Source organism: Monopterus albus, unplaced genomic scaffold, assembly GCF_001952655.1.
Source record: "Monopterus albus unplaced genomic scaffold, M_albus_1.0 scaffold62.1, whole genome shotgun sequence".
NCBI classification, from domain to species: domain Eukaryota; kingdom Metazoa; phylum Chordata; class Actinopteri; order Synbranchiformes; family Synbranchidae; genus Monopterus; species Monopterus albus.
This window is the reverse complement of record NW_018127942.1, coordinates 2,817,745-2,828,044: the sequence shown is the minus strand read 5'-3', so window position 1 is coordinate 2,828,044 and position 10,300 is coordinate 2,817,745. Positions and strand designations below refer to the sequence as shown.

General features: G+C 39.8%; 1 long non-coding RNA gene across 1 annotated transcript in view; it reads right to left on the bottom strand.

The window, feature by feature from the left end:
• Positions 1–1,153: 1,153 nt before the first annotated feature.
• LOC109962155 (uncharacterized) overlaps positions 1,154–10,300 on the bottom strand; it is a 19,370-nt gene continuing 10,223 nt past the window's right edge. The window contains exon 3 of the long non-coding RNA XR_002275220.1: positions 1,154–1,165. This is a non-coding gene — a long non-coding RNA (uncharacterized LOC109962155). The remainder of the gene's footprint in view (positions 1,166–10,300) is intronic.

The window sequence follows — 10,300 nt, the reverse complement described above, 5'->3', positions numbered from 1 at the left end:
ACTGCATGTTTTCCCGGAACCTTCTTCAATTTCCTGGGAAACAATGACTTCAGTGGTTTCACTGAAAAAAATCCAAACGTGGGGTGAGGTTATTGTTTTCCAGTGGCTGGAGGTAGAGCTACTACACCCTGTTTTCATATGCTAAGTCAGTGGACATAGAAGAAGTTGAAGAAGAGGTTCCATTCATTTTCCTCAGATTTTATGTGTGATCTATCATCTCTTTGTAGCGCCTTCCATCTCAAGAAAAAACAAACAAACTTGACAATAACTTTCAACATACTGTATGTCAAGAGGTGCAAAGGATTACATTGCAGTTAATAATCCATTACTCCTTTACTTCTACAAATTAGGTCCCAGCTTGTTCAGTGTCTTATTGGGTTTCTCTGCGTTTAGTGATGAGCGGTACAGTGCATGATACTCTAGCTCGGTTCTGCAGGTGGGGGCAGGTGGCCTCTAACAAATGGTGATAAACATGTTCCTTGGCAACAAGAAATCTACTTTTTAGTAACTCCAAAGTTGTCTTAATTAACTCAGTATCTTAAGTAACTGTGTTCTCAGTTACTTTGTTAACAGTAAACGTTAGGCACTTAGCTAGCCTCTAAAGGTCAGTAAATACCTCCAAAGGGTGGCCTGGCATCTTGTTAATTAAACCATGATGTCGTCTTAAATACTAAATATGTGGTTTGTGAGTAATACTGAATAGGTGACCTGTGGGTGTGCAGGCTTTTGAATATGTGACAGAGCTTAGCTGATTAAAAGAAGTAATGCAGTGAAAGTATTTATTTACAGAATGCAAAATTATTTTGACATTAATAACATGTAATGACCAACACATTCAAGTAACGTTCCAAACACTGTTAACAAACAATGAAATCCAGCTAATGTTTATACAAACTGCTAGATCAACAAAAGACTTCATAAAACTTAGGCAATTCCCTTTAAATATGAAGATTTCAAAGGGCATAACAGGTAATAGTGGGTATCTGCATTGTAATTTTACCAGTAGCTGCTGTGCTATGGTTTAAAAAGCAGTGGACAGGGAGAGTGGGGTCTTATAACGGTGTGCTTCACTGAGAATGATCCACCAGCCCGGAGGTTGACTGGCCCCTTTGATGCTCTCATCACCAGGATGCTGCCTCTCACCTTCTGGTTCAAAACCAGGAGACTAGAAAAAAAGACAAGAGACAAAGTGGTTAAGAGTGATGGTTTACAAGTCTTTGTGGTTTGCTATACAGCAGCAACAAGCTTGGACATAACATAAAGTACATTAAAAAATGTAGATACAGTAAATCCACCCTGAAAAGCAAATGAAAGGAGCCTTTGGTGATGTGGACCAAGAAAAATATCAGAGAAGAAAGTGACCTAAAGAAAAGGGTAGAAAAGGGAGGGGGAGGGATAGAGGAGGGCTAGAATGACTGTTGTTATTGTGTTTGATGTAGTGCTTGACAAGAGAGAGTTTAGAAATCCTTGTGTAGTGTGAGGCAGAGGAAGCGAGGATTCATTTAAATGCATGCTCACTCAGGGCCCATACAGAATGGGTGTCTGCTGAGAATTCATCACGGCCTCGCTGATAAAGCCTCAGCCTCTTGGCGAGGGGAAAGGAGCGACAGATCACTCTCTTGAGGTGAGACAGCTTCATGGATGGACAATTGTTATGTAGAAATACACAACACTGATGAATATTATTATGGCACTTTTGGACCAGTTAGTCATCTCTCCATCCATCTATCCTCCTATCTATTCTGTCTTTTCCCCAGGTTGAATATGAAGTGTTCTCTGTGGACCATAAGCTGCATCAGTGATTAAAGCTTCACAACAAAAGATTTCAGAAAAACACATCCACCTGTTCTTTACAAAGCACCCAGCAGCTTCTTAAAGTTACAAAGTTTAAACCTTGGTTGAAAACATAAACTAATTACTTTAGATTATTCATTTTCTACCGTTTAGTCCCTTGCGGGGTCACGGGGGCCGGAGCCAATCGAGCGAAGGCGGGGTACACCCTGGACAGGTTGCCAATCCATCGCAGGGCTAACACATAGACGAACAACCACACACATGCACTCCTATGGGCAATTTAGAGACACCAATCAACCTAAGCTGCATGTCTTTGGGAGGAAGCCAGAGTACCCAGAGAGAACCCACGCAAGCACAGGGAGAACATGCAAACTCCACACAGAAAGGTCCCAGGTGGGACCCGAACCCGGAACCTTCTAGCTGTGAGGCAACTGCGCTAACCACTACACCACCGTGCTGCCTACTTTAGATTAGCAGCTAATAAAAACCTATTTACTACTTGTGACATTTTAACTGAAATACAGTAAATAATTCCCATTTTCCTTTCAAACATAAAAATTCATATGTTAAACCAACATTAATTGAATATTTGGCCATTTGGGGGCAGTACAACAAATTGCAAACAAACTATTCATACATATTAAACTCTTTTGACACTGGCTCAGAGGTGGGCAGAGATGTTAGCTATAGCATTAGCAAGCAGTCACAGAGCAACATTAACCTGAAGTGAGGAGTTTCTAGTCACCAAACAAATGTATTGTCAATATGGTGCATTAAAGGATAGAAAAGCAAGCACGTGACCAGAAGATCACTGATCCAGACCACAAACAGGCAGGATCAAATCTTGATGGGACAAATGAAACAAAGTAGCACTTGCCCCTCATTCACCAGCACCACTGGGCAGCAAGTCGGGTTGTGGTTGTACTGGGCAGCTTCCAGGTCTGAATGTATGTAATTGCATGAATGTGATCAGACTGTTCCTTTAAAAGAGAGGCTGCTCTTTGTGAAACTATTCTGATGAAATAAATAAATAGTTGTTGCTGGCTCTGTACATACTGTAGTGTATAGTGTGCCTTTGGAGCCTCTTTGTTTAAAAAAAAAAAACTTTGTTTGTTTCTGTGCGCGTGTGTGTGTGTTTTGTTTGTTTGTTTGTTGGTCTCCTCTGCAGTGCCGGATCTAGAAATTATTGAATGGGGCGGCCTGGCTGAGTCACAGACTCAAAGTGGGGTGGTACATTTGAAGTAATATGTAAAAAAAAAAGAACCCCAGTTTTATGAAATAATAAACCATGCATTATTAAGACTCTAATTGTTTATTTTGTGTAAACACAACGCACATAGTGCTTTCTTAAGCTAACTTTGGCTGCCTCCTTATTTACTCCAAGGCAGGGAGCCCCCACCCTCAAGGCAAATCATGTCATGTACTCCACAACAACACAAATGGAGAAATGAATGCAAATATCAAGATGCATGAATGATATAAAATAAAAACAATTTGACCAATATCAGTTATAAGCACCAGAAAAATGCTAGCTGCATTTATAGCAACAATCTGTCATTGTTTTTCCATTTTTCACATATTAACACGGCGTGGGGTGGGGGGGGGGGGGGGGTTGGCCCGGGCTACCCCTGCTCCGCCCATGCTCCTCTGGGTACTCAGGCTTCTTCTTCCGGTCTGAAGACATGCAGTTTAGGTTAGTTGGTGACTCTAATTTGCCCATATTAATTGACCCATATTACATTGTCAATAGTAATTTGATCCACTGTTAATAAAATATTTTAAAAAATTTTGAAAGTTTAAAAAAATATAACCGTTAGCATGAATACAAATAAAATGTAATTGATGCAGTGTTTTACATTGTGCAGCAACAGCTTATATGAAAAATCTGTTTGATTACTGCACAAAAGAAGAGTGATTCATGGCACAAAACATTATGTTTATCAGCTCAGTGGGGCTATGCCTATACAGCTTCTGGTAACATCAGATGCAAATGTAGAATGAATAAAAAATTGTCTCAACATAATGTTATTTTGGACATTAATCATATGAAAGCATTACAGTTTATTTGATAATGTCATGGTTTTTTAAAAAGATGCTGCATATACATTCACAAGGCATATCTACAGGGATAGGATTCTGCACAGAATGTTGTACATAACATAAGTACATAAACATACTGTATGTATACAGCCAGGAAGTTATCTGTTCTCACTGATGTAAATTTAAGTCAGGGATCATTCCTGTGATTCAGCAGAATTTAATGACAGCTCATTCAGCTTTGCTGAGCAATTAGCACAGATCTGGAAACACACACAGAAGAACAATGGCCTTAGGTGGTAAATGCTGAGTATGTGTGTGTTTAATATATTTGAACTGCAGTTTTTCATTTGAATGCTTCAAAAGGATTGTACAGTAGGTAAATAAGCACTTGAAGTTCCAGCTTGAATTTGAATTTCCATATCTGAAATTTAAACAAAGGTTTTCTGATAACATCCCTTCAACATTTTAACATATGCACTTTAGCATACTTTGCTATGAAATATAGCAAAGTACTTTATATTAAAATTCAGGTTATTGTATCGGGGATGCTTGATTTATTCACCTGAATTACATTGTTGCTGTTTTTTTTTGCACACCCATTCCTTTGTTTTACTTTGTGCATTGATTTTAGTATTTGTATCAGGTATGGATTAATTCATAGTAATTGTACAGTATGTAATATTTGGCACTAGTACATGTAGTTAAAGTTTTGGAGCAGAATTTTTTGTAAGACTGAACTAAAGTACAAATATATCTGTCACATAATGGTACAGGTAAGGTTGTATTCAAGTTGAATCAGCAAGACTGCTGGTTTGTGCAGTTAGCTTTTGAACCTCCATTATGTCCTTGGATACAACTATCCTACCTACGTGCATCTGCTTGTGTCTGCCCAGCTCCTGCTGCAATTTCACAATCAAAACAGTTCTCTCACTTCCCTCTGTTTCTCTCTCCCTCTTCACACAGACACAAAAAAAAGTTAAAACTAATTCAAACACAATCTTCCATCTGCCTCCACTCCAATCTCCTGAAAAGTTACTTTTTTTCATCTCTAATGTGATAGATGAGAAAACTTTTTTGGAGTACAGGGGGTTTTAGGGGGCTGGCATGGCAGCGGCGATGGTGAAGTAGGCAGCAATTAGCGTGGCGCTAATGAACTCCCTCTCATTATCAGTGAATCAACAGGCCTGTGCTAATTACGGTTAGCAGGACAGACTCCTCTCTCCCACTGCGACGGGCTTCAAGGTCCCTCCGGAGCTGCAACACACCGGATGGTCTGCCAGCAGCCACAGGTGCAAAGCACTCAATGCCAATGTTAAAAACAGAACATAACACATGCACACACACACAAACATGGGGTCCCAACAAACACACATGCAGACACCAGTACTGTCTCTGTCATGTTGTGGTCATCTCATGCAGATGGCATCACCCCACAGCCTTTTTTTAAACATGTTTGTTAGAAATTCAAGTGCTGTTAGTCCTTTATCTTCCTATGGTAGGCAACTGAGAGCAGTATGATGCAAACACATGGTTCTGTCTTTACCTGTACCTGATACATGAACAGATTTTTCAGCATATATTGTACTCTAAATGCTAGCATTTATTATAGCTTATTTTCATATTTTTAGCCATCGTTCAAATGGTATTATGAACCTATTTATTCACCAGACTAATTACTGAGGTCTGGGAGTACAGCAGCACCACTAAGAAGAAGTCAAATGATGAAAGAAGCACAAAAACCCAGAAAATCATAAAGGTTTTAAAGTTCCAATCAGCAGGTTTGTGATATTATCAATGGATTAAATGATAATGTGAAATGTGTCACTCCTAGTGACAAACTCAGAGACTCTGCACTTTCCCTCAGGTCTAGCATTTGAGCATCTTCTAAGTTCCTTTCAGACATGCACTCACTAATCTGAGAGCATCTGAACATGTCCGCTTCATGTCTGCATGAGTGCCCAAGTCTGAACTGCATGCAGTGACATTAATGGATAGGCACGCACAAGATTATGACATACTGACATAGGACGCTGTTACGTATAATGGGCCTAGCACCCACAACAGTCTAGGTGTCTGTGCATGCCTCTTGTGCATCTTTATTTGTTTCTCAGCTCAATGAAAACATGATTGTTTTGGACAAAACTCGCAACAGCAATAGAACAGCCTCATAAATAATATCTCACTTGTTGCACTGTCCAATCTCACATGTATGGCAAATAGCACACACATACCGTGGTAAAAGTGATCTATGTCTGAATAACAGCAAGCCTTTTCTTTAGTCGACTGATGAAGCCAGCCATGTTACATATCCCATCTCTGAAAAGGGCTTTAGATCATTGTTTTGTTTTTATGACCCACAGCTTTACTGTTTTGGCTTCTACCTACAGCAGACAAATGTTTTAAGCAAAAGAACACATCTAAAACCAACCAGCACTAACTAGCAGACGGACAAAGATAGTCACTTGCTTGTGAACACTGTGAAGAGCCAGGTATTTCCTTTAGAAGTTGATGAAGACCAGAACAGATCCAGAGGAAGAAAAAAAACCTATGCCTTAAGTTTGTAAGGTGGTCAGAACCATGACGCCAAATGGATGCTAATGCTGCTTCATGTCTGCTAGATACAGCAATTGCTAACACATTCATCATAAGGTGCTAATACGTCAGTACTTGTGTCTGAAGTCAGGGGATGCATCCTTTGAAGGATGCAATCGGTTAAACTATGGGCTGAACCAAAAGCCTGGTCTATGGAGGATTTTGTATTTCCATTTCCAACTGTTCCTGCCCTTACCACTGGGTTACAAAGCACTGCTCCTGTTGCTGCTATTGAAAGCAGCTTTGCTCTCTACCAGTGCACAAAGGATCTTGGGAGAGGGTGATCCACAGGTTGGAGCCTTCTTTGCCCAGTGAAAAAGTATGCATTTCTCATCCACATTTAAAGGAGCCTTTGAAATGGGATAGCCTTGTTGCAGCCTTTGAAGAATGTGTCCCCTGAACTGAGACACAGCAAATGTGTTTCCAGCTTATTCGGTTGTGCCCCAAGCAATCAAAAAGTGAGTTAATACAATTTTAAACAAATTCTAGGTTAGTTAAGAACTGAAAGGTGAAATGTTTATCCAATCTGTTTGTTGTGTACTTCCATACCAGTTTACAAGCAAACCTTCTTGGTTCAACCTGTGGTTCTTGTAGCTGTATGATGTTGCCATGTTTCATGATCTCAGCAACCTCCTTGGCATATGCCATCTCATTGTAACTGATAGAAGCTTTGTCCAAAACTGCATAAACAAGACTCAAGCTGTGATAAAATGGCATCAGCCTTTAAACTGTACAGGTCCTGCTCTGAGTTGTTTACCTTTTAACTGGCATATTACAACTAAATCTGTCATCTATCTTAGAACAACCTGCCAACATACCCTTGCTATTCAAACAAGTGTTTTACAATAAACACAGCAAGATCCATTAATCAAATGCTATTTGTGAGCCAGCAGTGGCCCTTGCCTATCAAATACTCTGCTGATTGAAAAGCAGAAGTTCGAACTTCATTGATAAAGGGACTAAAGGCTTTTCAGTGAGTCACTGATGCGAGAACACTTGGTGTCAGCCCACAGCATGAACCATAAGATGGGACCTGGGCATGTAAAACAGATCCCCCTCCCTTTCTATCCATAACTTAAGCAGAGATCAGTGGCTAACACTCTTAATCCCAAGGGGGTGCTTTATGAGCTGTAATTTAAAAATAGCGTTTTAATAACACACCACTGCTACAGTACATTAATCTCAGAATTAATTATCTACCCCACCCCCAGCCTACTTGCTTGAAAGAACCTCTTTGCTGCATTTCTTGTGTTTTAGTTCTATTTATTCCATGAGTGAGCGGATAAAGAGATGCATGTGGAGTGTCTTGTGTGGAGTGCAGTAATTATGCAGTCGCTTGTATATTACCAGTATGAAAACCAGCAAAGGAATTAGAGCTGCAGGGTGTCATCACTATAAATGGTCAGTAAAGTGAGATCCTCTAAAAAAGTGCACACAATCACAATCAAACGTAAACAAGAAACAATTCAATTAAGGAGTGCATTAAAAAATGTGCAATCTAGACATTGTGGCAAACAGCTGCTGTATAGAGAATAACTTTATGTTCCTTTACATTTTTATTAAAGAAAACATTTGTAATCAAATGTCACTTCTAGCAATAGAGAATCAATTCTAAAGAGAAATTAAAGAGCATAACATGACTGGAAGTCAGGCCTAAAGGAACTGCAAATATTCAAAAACAATATTAAACTGCAATAAATAAAATATGAAGCTTCCCTGGCAATATAGCATTCAAGTGTCAGGAGACATGGGCACTTAATGCAAGTTAATGAAACACAAGAATCATGTTTAAAGACATAGCAATCACCGAGTACGTGTTGGAAGGTGATGAGCGTGTTGTTGAGCCCTCTGGCAGAAGTAGCAGCCTGACAAGAGATCACACTGAACACTGCCAGTGATTATTAGTATATGAGTTGGGGATGTTAATAAAAAAAAGACAAATCTTTCTTGTTCCTCTTTCCCCCTCGCTTCCTGTTTCTCTGATTGACTGACTGACCGACCTCTGTTGTCATAGCTCCACAGCTGACAGTGATCTCCACACATACATCACTTTGTACGTTCTCGACTGAATAGCGACAACGTGCGAGAACTCTGCATGAGGCAGGTGCCCCCGGGTCTGTGTTTCACAGATAACCTTTACAAGGAGGTGCAGTTCACGCCTCCCGGCCCCCGCACCTTCCTGATATCACATCAAAAGATCAGGATGTGGTTAAATTCAGACACTGGAGAGGCAGTCGGGACTTGGCATGCATGATTGATGTTGAGTTTGTAACATTAGGTATCATAAGGGATACAGGAGATAGCTTGAAGTGTAAGATTGAATTTGAGCATGTTAAAGGAAATAGGAAACAGTTTGACAGCCCTTGGTGTTTTATGGTTTCCTGCTGGTCTTTTTCTGCTATTGATATCTGACCATAGCTATAAAAACAAAGACCTACTATTAACTAGTGTTATGCAATGTGTCAACTCAGTCCTCCTCTCTATCTCTGTCTGATGGACCTTTTGTGTGTTTTATCTTCCCTGCCCCTTACAGAAATCCCTCACACACACAGAGAACCCCTCGCAGACCTTCATGTTTCAATTAAGGTTTGATTGAGTTATGAAATATACATGTCTTGGAAGCAAACCATGACAAAATGACATACATTTTTGTTGTTTGCGACATGACTTTGCTCAGATTTCTGTGTCTTCTACATGACATCCTATTAATTTTGTTTATATCCAAGCAGGTGGTTGTCAGTAAAAGTCATTTTGTCAATCAATTTTTTTTTTTGGACTGACTATTTTTCAAATGAAAAAATAAGTTGCTAATTTTGTCAGTGCTCTTTCTAGACACTGCAGGTTTAATTGCTAATTGTTAACTGGGAATGAATGCATTTGCATATTAATTAGTTAGCCCATTTGCATTTTTAATTTGCTGCCTTCAAAGGGGGTGAGATAAAAGGTCGCACAATTCTGAATAATTTAAATAATTTATGCTCCATTGGTGAAAAGAAGCTGAACAGAAGTGTTCTGTGGATATTAACCCCTGAGAGCTTTTACCGAATAAAGCACTCCAAAAATTGTTTTAACAAATCTAATTAAACGGAAAAAGGTCTGAACACACAACCACCCAGAGCACTAGGAGCTAGAGTGTGTCCTCGGGTACCAAAAACGCTCAGGAGAGAATGATGACGGGTGTATGGATATGGAGGACAAGACTTCCAGCTCTCCATCCGGATATGAAGGCCTCTCGTAGTCTTTTCATCATTCAGATTGATCAAATACCCCTGCAGGAACGCTGATGGAGCCGGCGCTTGGTAATAGTAATTCTCTCTGAAGTTAAGCTGCTTTTTGCAGTGTGTTGTACTACATAAGCAATCAAAGAGATGCATGTACTATGGTGAATCCTTGAAAGTTAGCCAAGACTAATTTCAACTACATGTCCAAGTTGTCATTTAAATGAATAGACTTCAGTAGCTGACGTATATTTATGAGATCATCACAGTATTTGTAGCCATTTGTTTTTCACCTTAACTTTCTTCGTCTTCTTTTCTAACTACTCAGGTGTCCATTAAAAAAAAACAATTAATAAATAAATTTAAAACTTCTTTCCATTTTTGGGCGCAAGGAGCTGATATTTTCGCTAGCTCTTCTTCAACCAGGTCCCGACTGTATTGTGAGACTGTCTCCTCTCCTTTGTCCCAGTGATCTTAATTACAGGCCCTGCACCATGAGCAGAGGAGCCCATTTAAATCAGAACACATCCAGCTTCCATTATGGGCTTGGCATTTGGTCTTTGTGCCCATGCTCTTAAATTACATGCTGCCAATCCTATTGGGCATGGGCAAGATGAGGAGCGGAGGATGGGTGAGAGATGAGGTGAAAGGGGGAT